This window comes from Geotrypetes seraphini, chromosome 6 (genome assembly GCF_902459505.1).
Source record: "Geotrypetes seraphini chromosome 6, aGeoSer1.1, whole genome shotgun sequence".
NCBI classification, from domain to species: domain Eukaryota; kingdom Metazoa; phylum Chordata; class Amphibia; order Gymnophiona; family Dermophiidae; genus Geotrypetes; species Geotrypetes seraphini.
Window position 1 is genome coordinate 182174479 of NC_047089.1, and position 18216 is coordinate 182192694.

General features: G+C 44.3%; 1 protein-coding gene across 2 annotated transcripts in view; it reads left to right on the plus strand.

Annotated features, from left to right (window-relative positions):
- The first annotated feature begins 10419 nt into the window (after positions 1 to 10419).
- The window catches only part of SEMA4C (semaphorin 4C), a 100848-nt gene continuing 93051 nt past the window's right edge, over positions 10420 to 18216 (plus strand). For both annotated transcript variants that reach the window (XM_033950258.1, XM_033950259.1), the window contains exon 1: positions 10420 to 10635. The gene's annotated coding sequence lies outside the window, so the exon portion shown is untranslated. The remainder of the gene's footprint in view (positions 10636 to 18216) is intronic.

Consider the following 18216-nt stretch of genomic DNA (forward strand, 5'->3'; position numbering starts at 1 on the left):
TAGGTATCTTACAGTGAGTGGGAGTTAGGTGTTGAAAGCAGCCTTGAAAAAATGGGTTTTTAGCTTGAATTTGAATACTGCTAGAGATGGAGCCTGGCATACTGACTCAGGCAGTCTGTTCCAGTAAGATAGAAGGGATAGTGTCTGGAGTTGGCAGTGGAGGAAAAAAGTACAAATAGGAGGGACTTACCTGATGAACAAGGTTCACTGGGGGTGAGTATCGGGGAAAATATGTGAGAAGAGATACTGAAGGGCTGCAGAGTGAATGTACTTGTATGTCAGTAAAAGGAGTTGTGCTGCTACTGGGTGTGCCTAAGGCCAAAGTGGATGGGCCTGGGCTCACCTGTGGCTACATCAGTGGTCCTCAGGGACCACAAGGCAAGTTCGGTTTTCAGGATATCGACAATGAATATACATGAGATGTATTAGCATGCAAATATCTCTCATGCAGTTTTATTTATGGGTATCATGAAAAACAAATTAGCCAGGTAGTCCCTGAAAACAGGGTTGAAAACTATTGGTCTACAGTGCAAGCCAAAATTCCAGACTCTTTGGGGGTTACCGTATATACTCGAATATAAACTGGGATTTTTGGGCCAATTTTTTAAAACATTTTTCTCATGGTAAATGGCAAAAGCTGCAGCATCACTGTGTCTTTCTCTCTCTCTTTCCCCAAGAATTTAAAGTGTACAGATTCTCAGGTGGTCTGGATTTATGGCATCTGGATTTTTGGAATTGTACTGTATGTGGAACAAGATGTTCTCTTAGTACTCCTTAAAAAAAATGCTTATGGAAACATTGAAGATTCCACAGGAAAATGACCTATGAGAAAATGATTTTTCAAGCATCAAGGAAGGACTGTATGTGTGGGTGGGTGGGGGGGAGAGGCGGACAGGACAATCAGAAGGAGGTATAACCTTCTCATTAAAGCAGCAGACTATGAACCAGGGAAATCAAGGTTTCAGTGCAACTAATCCTCCATTGGATCTTGGGTAAGCCACTTACCTCTCCATTGTCTTAAGTACGTTGTTTTTCCTGGCACATGCGCATATTTACACCTCATTCATGGTGTATTCTGCGCATGTGCCAATCGCCAGACTCATCTCAAGTAAATTTAGTTAACCTTTGTTACTCTCCACCAACCTCATTTGCATGTGCGGTTTTCTGAGAATGACTCGCCTTTTTGAAATGGCTACAATAACGGTTGCAACAGTGGCCCAACAATTTTTACCACAAAGTTTTGAGTATCTTCCCCTGAGGGCCCTCAGGGACAGAGAAATACCTACGGTACCTGCATGCAACTCAAAGATACTGTTGACAGGGCAGGGCAGGGGCTCAAAAAATCAGAAGTCAGGTTTCTACAGCAACAGCAGGGATAGCGATTTTGGAGAAGACCAATGAGGAACTGCAAAACAGAACCAAATAATTTGTGATGTGTCTTTGAGCAGAAAAAAAAGAGATGTTTTTGACTGCTTTTTCGATTTACATCTAACTTGTTTCTTAAACCTATATAAATTCATGTAAGATAAGGGAAGAAAACTTCCTGCTCTACAGCAGGAAGCATCTGTTCTGAAAATTTAAATCTTTAGGTTTCCTTGTAAATCACTTACAATGTCTAATAATGTGATGGATATATACTGTATAATTCACTAGTAGCACTTCTATCTTTTTATTATTATTTTTAATGTGGAAAACTCCAGTATATCCAGTTTTGATATACTAATCTATAGCACACCTATTGCACTCCTCATTTCAAATAATTTCAACTCAGATCCTCAGCGATACCACCTTAGGCTTGAAAAGCTCTCACTGCCTAAAGATTGACGTGTCTACTCATCACTGGATCTTCAATAATTAGGTATAAATTTTCACCAATATCTTAATATACATAGATTTATTAAATTATGTACTTTAAAAGAGTACTTAGCTTTGTGGCCTTTAATGTAGGGATATATTCGCCAACATGTTTCACCTTTGTGTTTTATCAAAGCTTACATCCCTAATCATTTTACGCCAGCTCAATAGACCGCATTGTCCATTAAAGATCTATATCTATATAAGATTAAATTCTAAGGTGGTGTTGCTGAGTTGAAATATTTGAAATGAGGAGCGCAATAGGTGTGCTATAGATTAGTACATCAAAACTGGGTATATATACTGTACACAGTATACTTGAATAGAAAGAAACCCCTTCGAGAATGAACCAAAATAACGGGGAAATGATTGATAAACATAAACTGCTATTTCTCCTTCTCATTCGCAAGCACAGCTACTTTCTCCAGGACTCCTACATTCAAATTTCATTATCCTCCTCTGTTTAATTCATCCAGCCATTATAACATCTCATAGCAATGATTTCTAACTGGGCAGTAAGCACCATGATTCCATCTGGAATTCTGTCCTTCCTCTTTTCCCATGCCTTGCTGACCTCAGAGGTACAACACAGCTAAGGAATCCCACCAGTTTCTTCTGAATGCTGGGCTTGGAGCATTTCCAGCACCTGCATTCTACATGCAACTGGTGTGTCCAAGTCCCACACCCTATTTTTTTCTCTCCCTCATTCCCTTGTGTGACTGTAAGTACCTATTCATATATCATTTCTTTCCCTTTCCCTTCCTTTCACATATCATTTCTCTCCCTCCCCTCTTCATATGGAGTCCATCATTTCTCTCCCTCTTCCTCCTCCCCTCCCCCAATGGTATCCATCATTTCTCTCCCTTGCCTCTCACTTTATCCCCCTTCCCTTGTGGTTTCCCTCATTCCTCTCTATCTTTCTTCCCTCTGTGGTGTCCATTTCTCTTTCTCTCCCTCCTATTACCCCTATGGTGTCCCTCATTTTTCTCCCTTGCTCTCTCCGTGCACCCATATCCCATCATTTCTTTCCCTTTCCTTCCCATAGTGTCTATAATTTCTCTCCCTTTCCCTCCTCTCCCCCCATAATGGTCATCATTTCTCTCCCTTATCCTTTCCTTCCATCCCCCTGCGGTGTCCTTTGATTCTCTTCCTCTCCCCTTCCCTCCCCTCCCCCTGTGGCATCCATCATTTTTCTCCTTCCCCCAATGGTGTCCATTATTTTCTCTCTCTCTCCATCCACCCCTCCCCCCCATGGTGTCCGTCACTTCTTTCCCTCTCCTGCATGATGTCTATGATTTATTGCCCTCTCCCTCTCTCTTCCCCGCACCCTATGGTGTTCATCATTTCTCTTCTTATCGCCCTCTTCTAGATGACGCTAACATAAAAATAATTGCGCTTGGCCAGTGCAGGACCTTGAGCATCTGCACATGTTCAAAGGCTGCTGGTTCGCGCCTTTTCCAAAACTTCCTGTTCAAACTCAAAATTGTAAAGAACAAACCAGTCACCCTCAACTAACATAGAAGATGAGGGTCTTAATGGGGAAAGTCTAGGTTCCATGCAGAGAAGCATCCCAAACCGTAACCATGCCCTGCGTGAACTGCCCCTAGTTCCCCTCCTCCCTCCCCCCACTACGCTACAACCACCACAAGAGGCTGGTAATGAGTGCTGTTTGTAGTAGGGGCTGCAACTGATTGTGATTATACTTTCTCTTGATTTTGTCTCCTTCTTTTCTTGTTTGAGAGGAGTGGGAGTGGGAGAGAGAGGATGATGATCAAGGCCACAACTAGGGTAGAGTGACAGGAACATTGCATTGGGCACCATATGTTTTTTCAGAGCACTAAGCAGGCCGTGCTCACTGGGGAGAGGAAGGAGTGCCATGTTCTTGTGTTACATGCCTCGGGCACCACATAAGATAGCGCAAGTGCTGGGGGGGAGGGGGGAGGGACATGTTTTTGCCACATATGTATTTCAAGGAGTCCTGCATTCAAGTCTATTTTGAAATTATTTGTATACTGTTGAAAATGACCTTTGAAAATGTAAGGAAATGTAGCGATCGCAGAAATTTATAAGTCAAAATATTAGGCAGTCTAGGTAGATTCAACATATTTCTTCTAAGTTATTTATTTATTTATTTAGTTAATTCGTTTTCTATCCCGCTGTTCCCAAAGAGCTCAGAACGGTTACACATACATAGTATACAGTTAAGAGGTAACGATTTGCACTGAATCTGCCATAATTTCAGTACAAGTTTATATTACAAGTTTTCATCCTACTAGCGGTCTAATACTAATATACAGAATATACAGGTTACAGGTTACAATTTGTCATAGCTATCCTTACAGTACAAGTTTTGTCCTAATTGACACACACAGACAGTTTACAGGTTGGATTTGCCTTAGTTACAGTGCAAGATTTTACAATACAAGTTTTCCTTACGTGACGTGTTCTAGTACCAATATTCATTTCTTTGTGATCCGTCGATCTGTTCGGTCTGTTCTGAAGCTCTCCTGAATCCCTGAACGTGAGGGAGTGTCATATGTTTCACCACACAGAATGGTTTTGAATTGATTTCTGCTGTGTGGGTATCAACGCGGACCAGTCAGGCTCGGCAAATATGTGAGAAGTGTCCCTGTTGCAAATGGAACTGTATTCAGAGAATCACCGTTAAAAGGGTTCTCAAATTAGCAGTTTATAAAGTAACATTTCTTGTTGGCCTGGCTCTGGGTATTAACGATGGCTATGTGTACAGTACCTTTGAAATGCTGTAAAGACTAGAGGGTGAAACTGTTTGCATACAGCCCCAAACAGAATGGCAAGGGGGAGGGGGCAGAGAAAACATGCATGGAGTGACAATTACAATCATTAAACACTTTGCCGAGCAAACTGACTGGGCCATTTCCCTGTTACTATGTTACAGTAATCCTAGCTTGCGGCAGAAAAGTATTTTGATTGCAGGAGATCTTTTAACTCCTTCTCTTCCAAGACGGAGACGAGAAAGCAGAGGTCCTTCTGGCTCATATAGTAACTTCTGGGTTTATAGAGTACAGTAAGGGGTGCTGTCATCTCCCCCCCCCCCACCTCCATTACTTCCTGTTGGACTGATTCAGGAGCAACACAGTCCACACAATAATTCCATCCTAAGGACCTGGAGTGAGTGGCAGCTTCAGTAGAAAGGCCAAAGCAAGGGCCAGGCATTTTGCATTCCAAGCAGAGATACAGTACATCTAAGCACAGGGTAGCCAACTGGCTCCAGATTCACCCAACAGGGTTGATCCGGCCCTTATTTCCGTATTGCGTTCCCTTAAGAAAAGCAAGACTACAATCTCTGCATGCAATGGGGCAAACCCAAGACTGGATCAACCCTGTTGGAAGATCTGAATCCAATTAGCAACCTTAAGTGGTAGCCACACTTATGTGTGTGAGATGTAAAAAGTTATGAATGAATTTCAAGGTGGAGAGAGGATGTGTTCTTTTATGGCTAAATACTTTCTTCCTGCTCCTTTGGGTTTTCAGCCATGAGCACAGTGCCCTGACTCCAGTGGTTGCCTCTGCTCCACTGATTGGTTCAGTTCCCTTCCCCTGCTCAGTACAATGCAAATGATGTGCTAGTCCTGTTCATAAGTACCCAAGGATTTCCCTTTTTATTTTAAAAGGGTGGGTTTTTTTTTTTGTAATTCTCTCTCCTTTGTACCAGTACTTCCTCTTCCTTCTATGTGATGTAACTTTTCCCCATGATGTTGCCTTGAACCTGTTCTGGAGAAGTGTGAATAAGAAATCCTGATTACACTTCTCCCTCCATATTCGTGGGGGATGCGGGCGGACCATAGGCGCGAGTATGGAAAAACCGTGAATAACTTTTTAAATGTTATTCGTGGTTTTTAGAAAAAGCCTTCCATTTTTATTATTGGAACCGCGAATAACTTTTCTACAGCGATTTCTGGGCAGGCAAGCAAGCAGCGATTTCTGGGCAGGCATGCTAGGAAGAAGCCTTTCTCTCTATGGATGCTGGGAAGCAGCGCTTTCTCAGTGCACACTGGGAAGCATGGAAGCAGCGAATTTGTGGGAGAAAGCATGGTAGCAGCGATTTTCAGAGTAAATGATAAGTGATACACTTTTTTATCGGTACAGTAAAAGGAAAAAGAACTTTAATGATGATGTAATTTGGGGGCGGAGTCAGCTTCTGAAAAATGGCAAATAAGCAAATCTGCAGATACGGAAACCGCAGATACGGAGGGAGAAGTGTAGATTAAATCAGAAATTTTTATTTTATAATACATCCTCCTTACTACCCTCCTTTTACAAAACTGTAGTTTTTAGCACCAGCTGCGGCGGTAACAGCACGTTACATGGACATATTTACAGACAGCTTTTTAAAAATCATTATTACGTTCATTGGTAATTGTTTTATGTTTATATTAGTAGTACAGTGTTCCCCCGGTCGTTCACGGTCGGCAGTTCGCGGTCCCAGTCATTTGTGGTATTTTCAAACCATGAACCGCCGACAAAGAGAGGACAGCTGGAGAGACACACAGCTCTTGATTGGGTAAGGCCCGACTTAGTGCAGGAAGAGGCGGTCGGAGCATAGAGCGAGTGATTTCCTGCACTCGTCGGCATTCTGGCTTCTCTCTCCTCCTGCCCTCTCCAATCTCCCACAAATGTCGGGGGAGTACTGTATTTCAGTTCCTCGATTTTCTGATTTTGCTTCTAGATGATATAGGTTCAATGTTTGTTTTCATTCATTGCATTGATTTCAGGTATGTTTAATTTACAGTATTGCTTTTCTCATATAGCAATAACACATGCATAAATCTTTTCTAATAATCTCATTCATTGATACACTTCTATGTTTTTAATATACTGTATATTTTATATATACAAGGAGCCTCTAAAACGTTCTCAGCCCAACCAAGAAGAGAATGATGTGGAGTAGGGTGGTCCCAAAAAATTAATTAATACATTTTGTTTGTCCATAAGGCTAATTTTATTCATTTATATAAATATGAAAAACACACAAAATTTTACTTAAAATAAACAAAGTTTAGGAGTCACCCCACCTCGTTGTTTTTTTAAAACTATTGCTAAGCTTAACAGTATGGGCCTGTTTTACAAAGCCGCACTAGCGGCCCCGAAGACCATAGAGATTTAAAGGGCTTCGGGGCTGTTACCACGTGGCTTTGTAAAACAGACCCTATATTGTCATTCTTGTGCACTCAACAAATAATGATATAAGAGCCACTTTTGATGAAGAAGGAAACTTCTTTCGGTGGCTGGCCACTAGCTGAAGAACAAATTGCTTCTGTTCTTCATCTTTTGTCAAAGTATCATTGTATTTTTCAATGAAGCTTATCCTTCGTTCTGCTGCATCATTAAGAACATTCAGTTTGGATGCCCAACTCTAAAGTTCCTTGAAAACTGGATCGTAGGTCCACTCTGTGGAATGTTTCTTCAGGAATATTTTTGCTTCTGTTGATCCTCCTTCAATCAAGAGATCTAAAAATGACTATGTTCTCTGTCTTATAACATTTTCAAAGGACACAGGTTTCATTTCATCTGTACGCATGAGATGTCATGGAATGTCTGGCAACGGTGGACGCTGTAAGTTTTGCTTCATAGCTTTGTTTCTGGTGCGATTCTATCATCAAAAAAAGGCAAGTGCTGCTAGGTGCATGACATCATCATGCCGATGTCCGCGTGTGTGTGTAGGGCCTCCAGGTGGGCCCTGAGATGCCAGTGGGGGGGGGGGGGGACCAGAAGGGAAGGCGCCCACTGATTGCCCACAGGACATGCCTCTCGCCCAGTGTACCGCGGCACACCTGAAATCTCAGGAGGCACACTAGTGTGCCTTGGCACAGTTTGAGATAGACTGTTCTACATAATATATTACTGAGAAAGGCGTGAAATGCAAATCTCTTCCCTTCTCCTATTCATTAACATGGGCTAACTTCTCCAATTCTGTGCATACTGTAAACCAGACTGTACTGGGTATAATCTCAAATCTACCCCTTAATGTAAATGTCTTACCTCCAAGTTATACAGCAAAACTGAAAAGGAAGAACTTGTAATGTGAACTTCACTTCAATATATAAACTTTCAACCAGAGAGGTGCTCAGAACCTTGAAAAACAAGGTGGAATAAATGCTAACTAGGGACAAACCCCTATAAGCATTTCAGTATTCTATCATTGCATCCTCTCCCGTGATAGAAAGAAATATGGTGAAAAATATCTTGCAAAAAAGACTAAACTAATGTCCCAAATCAATCATGTGAAAAAATAATAACTTCAACGCTTTTCAAATGTGAACTTAACTTGCATAGGTGCTTCGGGAAGCTGTCTCACTCCAGCGGGCTCTAACGCGTTTCGCCAAAGGCTTCTTCAGAGAGCCGCCAAACAAGCTGGAACTGAGTGAAAACTTCTTCCTTCCTCGTCACCCTTGATTACATCACTTCCTGGTAAAGAAGCTGGGAATCTCAGGCTTATTATTACTGAGAGAAAGATTCTCAAAACTTGCCGGTAAAATCTGGCGAGTCGATGTAGTGCCCGTAATAGAAGCGACTTTTATTTTACAGGTGATTCTCAGCATAAGAGCATGCAAATTATATGCATGCTATTTGTGCAGAGAATTGCTGGTAGAGAGTGGGAGGAAGAGCAATCGCTAAGCACAGCTTCTTCCTCTTGTCATAACTGCTCTCCCTGCCCCGATCAACTGAGCCACAGGTCTCTCCAAGTCCTGTCAGCTTATCTGATTAACTGGCCTTAAGCACCTGGGCCAATCAGCACAATAGGCCCCTCCCTGGTGCTTCCCAGGATGCACCAGGAAATGGAAGGCCTGCCATTTTGAAGAGATGATCTGTAGGCCAGAAGGAGTAGGCATTCTTTCAGCTGGCCAGCATTGAAAAGGTATGGGGGGGGGGGTGAAGAGGGGAACCCAGCAGCAGGAAGGAGTGGCCATCCCTCCTACTGGGGGTATCGTTAGGGGTGGGAATCACCGGCAGCAGGAGTGAGTAGGCATCCCTCCTCCCAGGGGGTTGTTGGGAGGTGAGAATCACCGGTGGTGGGGGAGTATCAGGGGGGAAGCATCAGTGGCGGGAAGGAATGGGCATCCCTCCTGCCATGGGATTCAGGGTGGTGGGAATCACCGGCAACGGGAAGGAGTGGGCATCTGTCCTGCTGGGGGATTGTTGGGGGGTAGGAATCACCGGTGGCAGGAGAGGAGAGGGCATCCCTCCTGCTGGGGGGTTATAGGGGCTGGGAAGTATCGGTGACTTGAAGGAGTGGGTATTCCTCCTGCTGGGGTGTTAGGGGTACAGGAACCCAATAGCAGGAAGGAGTTGGCATCTGAGGGCCTTCAATCTGGGGGTCTTTTTATAGTTTAATTTTCAGGGGGAGGTCTGAGCTGTCAAGCCTTATTTTCCTGTCAATACCTGTGCCAATCAGCACCCAAGCACTGACTGGAAAGTAAGGCTACGACAGCTCAGATCCTGTCAGAAAATTTTGGCCGCAAATGTGGCACAACGAGGTTAGAGAATCACCCAGTGATGATAGAAAATCACCTGAAGTGCTCCTTTAAATATTGATGAGTCCATTTAACTACCATTTTAATATTAAAGGCCGGTAAAATACTGGCAGGTTAATCTGGCTGGAACCGGTTTAGCGACCATGTTAAGAGTGCAGTAAGTTTTGAGAATCCTGCCCTGAATGAAGACATGGCCACATTACAAAGATATAGCAAATGTACATCTTTACTTGCAGAAGAACTAAGAATACACAGTGGTTTCTAGATACATGTTATGGGAGCTTTAGATCAGTGCTTCTGAACCCTTCCCAGGACCATACAAATTTTCTGGATTACCAGGATGGACATGCATGAGATCAATTTGTAGACAGCAGAGACCTACTTTCTATAAATCTATCTCATACATATTCATCGCGGTAATCTTGAAAACCAGACTGACAAGGATATGCCTCCTGGAGAAAGTGGAGAAGCCCTATTTTATGGTTTTGTTTCCAACCTACAAAATGCTGCTCGATTCTGAAAGAATTAAAAACTAAAAGGTGTGAGACTATAGGTATCAGTGCTTGAAGAACTCTGTGCTAGCTGGAGAACATGTCATGGAAAGAACAATGAAATAATGTTGGCACATTTAAAGACCGTGTATGCATGACTTTATTCTGCTGTCTTCAACTCAGAAAAAAAATCCCTTCAATGATGATGCTAATGATGATCTTAATAGCTATATAAAAGTTCCCTAGCAAACAATAGAAAAAGATGCCACATAATTTAAAATATCAGACCTTGGAGTTTTTTGCAATACATTATTTGAAGCCATATCTTTTATTAATCTACTGTAATATTTCCTCAGCAGTCTGCTGCTAAATGATAAGGTAAGAAACGGGATGCTGCCTCTTTAAGAACTAGAGTCTCCAAAAAGGGTCATCATCCCCCCACTTCTTCCTCTTCCTCCTCCTCTGTTCCCTTCCCCCATCCCGCGGCGTGACGTCATCGGAGGCGGGGCGCCGAAGGAGGTAAGCGAGAACGTTAAAGCGATTCGTTCTGGACAAATCAGTGCAACGGAGGAGAAAGCGAGGGCTCAGCAGTAATTGTGGAGGAGCACGGGGGGAGCCCCGGCTTGCGAACTTTTCCTGGACAAGGAACAAACTCTGCGACCGTCGGGCCCCTCCCCCCCTCCCTGCAGAAAGAAAGGAGACTCCCCCCCTCGGGCTGAGCTTGTTAGAAAGTCCCAACTGCGCTTACCTTCGGGGATTTGATGCCACTGCGAGAGGTAAGACTTAAGGCAGCGCAGCTTCCGCGCTCTCTTCGTATTTCTTTTGCATCTGTCGAGCTCCATTTGCTATTTGACGTCAGATGGGATCCGGTGGGAAGGGTAGTGCTAGCTTGTGCCGAAGTCGGAGTTGGTTTCTCGGGTTTGCTGCAGATCTGCAGCTGTTCTCGTCTCTTTGTTAAAGTTCTGCAAAGCTGAGGGGGGGGGGGGGGGGCGGCTTCTCTTTCCCCCACACTGTTTATTGTGCTGAAGCATATAACGCTCCGGAACGTAAAATGGAATCATGAAAGGTGTACACATCTGGGAGGGCGCTTTCTCGTCCTGCACATCTGGACTCCCTTCTTAATTTCTCTTCGCTCGTCGGCCCACCTTCTCATCTCTTGTTAGGCACACTCACCTCCCCCCCCCCAGACCCTAATCTCTCACGTTGCGCCTCTGGGTTCCCTCAATCTGGTGCTGTGCACATCTGGATTACACCCGATTTTCCTTAATCTCGTGCTGTGCATGGGAGATTCCCCCGTTTTCATACTATCCAGCGCTTTGCACATCTGTACCCTCCATTTTTCTTCCAATCTCGCCTTTTGCACAAGTCCCCCTTCCTCCCATTTCCACCCCCAATCTCGCTGTTTGCACATCTTGAGTACCCCTCCCCAATTTTCTCTCGATCTAAAACACTCACATAATTTGGGTTTCCCTTTTCTCGGTTCTTGGGCTTTGCAAATGTGGGTGCTCCCTTCGATTTCTCACTTGGCAGATCCCCCCCCCCCCCCTCCTTCCCTCAGCCTCTGCACATCTGTCCGTTGATCCCTCCCTCTGCACATCTTACATCCTGTCCCCTCCCCGACCTTTTTCTTACTCTGAACAGCTGCCTGTAATTAATTTAACCTCCCAAAATTGTCTTAAGTAAAGCCTGGCAGGAAAGGTTATGGACGTGTCTGAATTCCAAATGATTTTCCTTGATAAGAAAATGGAAGTAGCCTAGTGCCGATAAGCTACACTTGACATTTAACTGGTGGGAACATGAGATGCCCATCCTAGAAACGGATATGAAGCAGTCTTCATTTTGAAACTAAGCACAGAAATGATTTGGTAAGACAGTAAATGATGATCTTCCACAATTTAACAAAACTCTAGATATTTACACTTTTATTCTACTTGTAATTTAAAGTTTCCTTTTTAATTTTTTTTTTTTTAAATAAAATGCCCAGTGGCACTAGAAAATTGAATTAATACCTCCATGACTAGTTTCCACAGCGGTGTTAAGTAAAATTCAGCAGTGAATTAAGATTGCTCTGATTAAGAGAAATTAGAGAGATGAGTCAAGTTTATAACAGTTTTCTCTTGCTCATTTTTTTTGCTGTGCCTTTAGGTACTACTGGTTGCATGGCTGGAGAGTGTCAGATTTCTTCTGGCAAGGACTCTGACATCTGGCCTCTGTCCCTCCCTTCCTCTAGGTCAGGATTAAACTGAATCCTGCCACTGAAGAGGAGGAAGGGCAAGCCTGGGATGTTGAGAACACAGAATAATGGGTTTTTCTGGCAGTGCTTTCAAAGGTCAGGGATTGAGGGTTGAAGGAGGGGGTGTGGGGGAGGGGGGAGATGTGCACATCTGCAATTAGCAGCATGTTTCTGCAGCTGGAAGAAAGAATGGTATATAAGCCAAGGACAGGCCATCTCTGGCTTGTTGCAGACATGCATATTTATTGGTGAATGCATTCTTGCCTCACCTCCTCCCTCCCTTCCTGGGGCGTTTGCCCCTCAGTTTAAACTCAGAGGATATCTGGGATTGATACTGATAACGCGCACACAAGTGCAAAGCTGTGCCCACTGCCCATCCCTTCCTCCCCACCCCCTACAAATATCTTTTGTATATGGTGTTATAGCTAATTTTATAAAGTGATATCTAGAGTTAGGCATGTCTGAGGTGCCATTAATTGGCAGTTAGGTGCCTGTGTAAACTAGGCACTATTTTTTAAGGTAGCGTCTAACTCCAAGGAACACATACACCCATGGTCTGCCTTTGCTTTGCCTATGGGTATCTCCAAGGTACATGCATGGCTGATAGAATACTATAAACTGTGCTTGTCACTTGTTGCACCTAGGTATGCCAATGTAACATCTGTCATTGACATGGCATAAGAGTGTGCCTCTAAGGGCATGACAATCTCCTCTTAGGCTCCCTGTTAACTGGAACTCAAGCAACAAGCAAAATAAATCGAAGAAATATTGTAATACTTTAAATACAAATGAAAATAAAATCAATTTCTGGTGGAAATATAAGTGTAAACTTGGCGTGCCACACCTGAGTACGCCGACGCTTTGCCTACCACATGTCCGGTAGTTTGTCTGGAACAGTTTATGGTATGGCATAGTATGAGGAAAAATGCTTGGGTATCTGAATAAATTCTAAACTATTCTGAGCTCCCCTGGGGGACCGGTATAGAAAATTGAATGAATAAATAAATATTAGGCCTATTTTTAATAGTAACTCTCAAGCAACCAGAAACTATATTAATCCTCATGAGAACCATTTAACTGAGAGTCTACTGCAGTTTTTCACGCCGGGGCACACTAAACCCTGGCTCAAGTCATCTGGAAGCGCGCCGCCATTGGCGCATGCGCAAAGGCCTTGCACCAAAAGAAGGACCTTTGCTGGAGAGAAGGGCTGGCAAAGAGAAAAGGTGCTGGCATCGGGAGATTGCTTACAGGACGTGCTTCTCCGCAAGAGGCACGTCCTGTAGACACTTAGCTGGCGCTGGCATCTCTCCTCTTCCCCAGTGTACCATGACACACCTGAAATCTCAGGAGGCACACAGTTTGAAATACACTGGTCTACTGTATTGTATAACAGAATCAAGGTTCCAAGATGCCGATGTAGAATTGGCACTAAGCTCATGGCATTGAGGCGTCAAATTTACAGATTTGCTGCCCAAATGTTTAGGCCATGTGAGGCTGTGCATGAAGACTGACTTTACATGGGAATACCTTTAAAACCAATAAGAGGAAATATTTTTTTTCACTCAGAGAATCCTTAAGCTCTGGAACTCGTTGCTGGAGGATGTGGTAACAGTGGTTAGCATAGCTGGGTTTAAGAAAGGTTTGGACAGGTTCTTGGAGGAAAAGTCCACAGTCTGCTATTGAGACAGTCATGGGGAAGCCACTGCTTCCTCTGGGATTGATAGCATGGAATGTTGCTACTATTTGGGTTTCTGCTAGGTACCTGTGACCTGGATTGGCTACTGTGGAAAGAAGATACCATTGGTCTGACCCAGTATGACTATTCTTATGTTCTTATGACGGTGGTTTGGTTTTTCTTTTTTAGATCCATGCTTGTGAGTATCCCAGAAAATAGGCTTCTTTTAATTCTGGGTGGACCTCCTTATTTTACGATTTCTACAAATTGATGAAAAGGGAGTCTCTTGCATTTGATAGGGATTTTGCATTCGTTACTGCATATTTGGGTTGTTAACACACCTTAAATTGTTTTTGTATGCATTAAAAAGTTCTGATGCATGTTAATTCATTAAAACAAAATGTAGGGGTTCTTTTTGTTCATTTCACACATGAAAGTTTGAGGGGGGGGGGGGGGGAGCCAAACCAACCAAAACATTTTTAGGCTGTGCACGTCCTAGAATTTGAACAAAATGTTTGGCAGTGCTGATCATAAACACACAGATGGTGAGGGATGAGAATAGGATGGGCATGTTGTGTTCAAAAAGGTTTCTGGTTTTTTTTTCTTCTTTTTTTTATTGGAACATGTTCAGAAAAGAAGAATACAGAATAAGACTTTGAGGCATGCAGGGATTCTGAGGACCCTGGCTTTGCAGCAGTGTTGCTTTAAATGGAGATGGCGTTAAAGGAGTAGAAACAGAGCAATTGTCCTGGGCCCCCATGTTAAGCCTGCCTAAATCTGAATGAAATAAAGCCTACTGGTGGGCTTTGGGGCCCCGTCTTAAACTTCTGCCTTGGAACCCATTGTGTGTTAACACCAGCCCTGACTGCTTCCCATGCTTTTGTTTTTTAAATCTTTTTCTGTTTGTTTATTTGTGTGATCCAGCCCTCTTTGTCGCATAACCCTGCTTAGTTCATGGGTCTAAAAACAGTATTTCAAAATCACTGGACCTATATTCTTTTTGCGGACTTGTGTGCGCAAACCATCCTGGGCTCTGATCCATGAGAACTTTGAGACTTCACAGGGTTAGGTCTTGCCTAGTAGAGGGTTGGGAGCGGTCCAGAGGACATTTAGTTCTGCAGGTGCTGCCGCCTCAGGAGACATTTTGGCCCTGATTCTGTATAGGACGCCCGGGAGAGGTGTCCTATACAGAATCGGGCCTACACTAACCCCGATTCTGTAACCAGCGTCCATGTTACAGACGCCTGTTAGAGAGTCAGGTTAATGAGTAGACGTGGTATAGCGGCCGCCTGTCCGATCGCCGGCAGGAGGGTGCCCAACTCCTCCTGCCGGAACCCCAGAACCCCCCCCCAAACTCGTAATTGCCGGCAAGAGGGTGCCCAACTCCTCCTGCCGGAAAGCTGGACCCCCTCCGGACCCCCCATGCTAACGACCTTCCCCCCCCCCCAACTAACCTTGGCACCTGGGCCAATCAGGCCTTAGGATTAGTGGGGATGGGGCGGACCCGCTATGCCTAAGGCTGATTGGTCCAGGCTTCTAGAGCCTGAGCCAATCAGGCCTTAGACTTAGCGGGGATGGGCTGGGAAAGGGTGGGCCTGACTCATTTCGACGAGGCGGGTCTGTCGGCTGGACGGCTGCAAGACCCATCCAGCCAACCAACATTTAAAGGTTAGTTGGGGGGAGGGAGGTTAGTTGGGGGGGAGATCGTTAGCATGGGGGGTCCGGAGGGGGTCCGGGGGTCCGGCTTTCCGGCAGGAGGAGTTGGGCACCCTCCTGCCGGCGATTACGAATTTGGGGGGGTTCCGAGGTTCCGGCAGGAGGAATTGGGCACCCTCCTGCCGACGATTACGAGTTTGGGGAGGGGGGGTGTTCCGGCAGGAGCAGTTCGGCACCCTCCTGCCGGTGATTGGACAGGCGGCCGCGGCTGCTATACTTATTGCGGCAGGGAGATCTCTTGCCGCGATAAGTATAGCGGCCGCATCTACTTACAATGTAGACCAACATTTTGCTGGCCTACATTTTAAGCGTCTTCCTCTACTAGGGAGAAGCGTAGGGCCGCCTAGGTTCGCCTAAGGCCCTTAGGTGAGCTTAGGCGTCTCGTGGGCCTCCCTAGGCTCCCAGAGGTGCCTTCAATATAAGCGGCCTACCTGGGGAGCATTTTTTTTAAAAATGTGCTTCCCGATTGGTTGATTAGACAGTTGTAGGTCGCCTATAGCTGCCTAAAATCAGGACGGCACTTTTCAGAATCAGGGTCTTTGTGTGCTAGCACTAAATCAAAGCGGAGCTGGCAAGTTTCCTTATTCCATGAGGAAGACATTTTTTTTGGCCTGTCCTACTTAAAACTTGCATCCCAAAGTAGTGTGGGATTTGTAGTTCTTGATTCTACCTATTGAAATCAACATGGAGGTTCCCATAATCATTCAAGTGAAGTTATCAGAAATCCAGGACCTAAAATATCCCTTCTAGAACTGGGTAACTTGGAGGCCCTGCCGGTGCCAAAATGTAGTGGTGGTGGAAGAGGGCATCAGTGTGTGGGGAAACCAGAGAGCCCAATGTATTTTCTTGTGATTAAGATTAGTAACCGATATTAGGCTTAAACTTCAGCACAAGTTTGACACTATGACCTCCAAGAATACTTTCACTGGGAACAGCACCTAACCAGACTGAAATTTTAGCCTTTTGTGTATGTGATAGTTCATGGGTATGACAACTAGTTGAAGGCTGGTTAACACTGTGCACCAGAAGGGGGTTCTTCTACTCATGGCTCAGCCAGATCAGAGGTGAGATTTCTCAAGCACTAAGGTTGTATGCCTGAGGGAAGGAGCTGCGTGCTGCATTCAGAGATAATTTTCAGAACAGTGTAAGTAGTACCTGCTTGGCAGATCAGGGATTGTACAGGAGGATGAGAAGATTCCCTTATGAAAGCCAGGTGGGAGGGGCAGAGGAGAGGTTGGTTGTGCGGGTATTTGATTTCCATTTATAGTTTCTGCTTATCGAAAATGGAACAGTTCTAGTTCCTATTGTATTCCCCCAGGGACATTGAATGGAACCCCTTTTCCATTTTTTACTTTGCAGCTTCTCCTGAGCAGAGCTACAGGGAAGGTTGGGCTTGGTATTTGCTTGAATTTATTTTGCTGAGGATTCTAGCAGCAGGGTTTAGCTTTTGACAGCTGACCTGGGTTGTTAATGGATATCAATCCCCCCCCCCAACACCCACCCAGCTGAAGTACCCATCTGTGTGGCGCAAGAATGCTGGGTACTGTTTGATCTTTTCCAGCTGCTGAGGAGCTCAAATGCAGGCAATACGCCAGCAGGAGAAGGAATTGATCCTCATTTCCCCCATCCCCCCCAAAAAAAATGACCCAGTTAATGCTCCTGAGTCCTACAGGGTAGAAACATGGAAAAAGTTAAACTGCAAAGGCCATTCAGTGGCTATATCCCAGGAAAGCCATATGGCTGAGTTTCCAAATGAGGAGAAGCTGACTCTTGGCAGCTCTGATCCTGCTGAGCCACCAACAAATGAAAGAGCCTGTACAGCAGGGGTGTCAAAGTCCCTCCTTGAGGGCCGCAATCCAGTCGGGTTTTCAAGATTTCTGCAATGAATATGCATGAACTCTATTAGCATACAATGGAAAGCAGTGCATGCAAATAGATCTCATGCATATTCATTGGGGAAATCCTGAAAACCCGACTGGATTGCGGCCCTCGAGGAGGGACTTTGACACCCCTGCTGTAGAAGCAGTGTGGCTTAGCCAAGCAGAGGAGGTTGGTAAGGAGAGGGGGGCAGTCCAAGGAGAATAAGATGTATAGAAACTATGACTGCGAGGCCCCCTTTTTTGGCATAGCCCTAGCTGATCTCTGTTTTTTACTTTGATTTTCTGTGGGTTCTTCTCTATCCATCCCAGGCCTTCTTGAATTCTGTTAAACTTTTTTTTTTTTTTTTTTTTTCTGTTTCGCTATTTGTTGAAAACTGAGCACAGAGAGTTACGTGGTAGCCATTTTCTGAGCACTAGTACAATATTAAAGTTTTAAAATTTTGTAGAGTTTTATTTAAATGATTATGTTTATGAAAGTATTTTTGGAAAAATAGAGAAGAAAAATTGAACTTCTAACCAGATCGGAATTGAGGTTTTGGCTTTTTCTTTTTTGCCCCCTGCTAATTCCCTGTGAGGCATCTCCATCTATCTACCATTCTTTTTGAGTCGTCCCATTTCAAAGTGTATTTGAATATAACTTGCTTTGAGCTACAACTGAAAAAGGGGTGGGCAAATCCAAAACCCCTTTTCTTTCACTTTTATGACTAACCATTTCAGCTTCATGCTAGAAAATGTATTCTAGAACTTTTTACCGCTGAAAAAAATCTCTTGTACATTATTCATATCTTAAGTGTTTCTTGGATATGTCATTCTACCCTCTTCCTTGCAGAATATTCCTATTTACAAGCATGGA